Source organism: Nanorana parkeri, unplaced genomic scaffold (genome assembly GCF_000935625.1).
Source record: "Nanorana parkeri isolate BGI_ZX_2015 unplaced genomic scaffold, ASM93562v1 scaffold1073, whole genome shotgun sequence".
In the NCBI taxonomy this organism is placed as follows: Eukaryota; Metazoa; Chordata; class Amphibia; order Anura; family Dicroglossidae; genus Nanorana; species Nanorana parkeri.
In genome coordinates this window covers 276,610-277,066 of record NW_017307341.1, presented here as the reverse complement: position 1 = coordinate 277,066, position 457 = coordinate 276,610, and the positions used below count along the sequence as shown (strand labels likewise).

The 457-nt window shown below is 51.6% G+C and overlaps 1 protein-coding gene across 1 annotated transcript in view; it reads right to left on the bottom strand.

Moving 5' to 3' along the window:
* The window catches only part of LOC108796173 (ATP-binding cassette sub-family G member 1), a 103,237-nt gene that overhangs the window by 12,110 nt on the left and 90,670 nt on the right, over positions 1-457 (bottom strand). The gene's annotated exons all lie outside the window — the stretch shown is intronic.

The window sequence follows — 457 nt, the reverse complement described above, 5'->3', positions numbered from 1 at the left end:
GGGGGCTTTGGAGAAATATTAGGGGTCTAAACAGACCCCTGATATTTTCCTTTTAAAACAGAAAAAGAGATTGAAGACACAGAGTCCTAAATCTCTCTGCTATGAATTAAAAGCAGAGTTCCCGCCTCTATAGCAGGAACTCAGCTTCTGGCAATCAGTGACGTCACTGGTCGCCAGGAGCTGGGCGGGATGCCAGCCAGAGCGCCCCTGGTTGCTAAGAGCTGGGCGGGGAGATGTGTATGGCCCTTACACATATCCCCACCCAGCTCTTATCAATCTGGGATGCTCTGGCTGGAAAGGGGCAGGCATTGTGTAGCAGAGCGACCACTATACTACAAACATGCCTCTCTGCCTTCCGCCTGACCCCCTACATGACCCAAAGAGATGCCGCCTGAGGCAACAGACTCCTCATTATAGGGATGGCCCTGACTGCACTAAGCTAACTAACAGGTTCGAC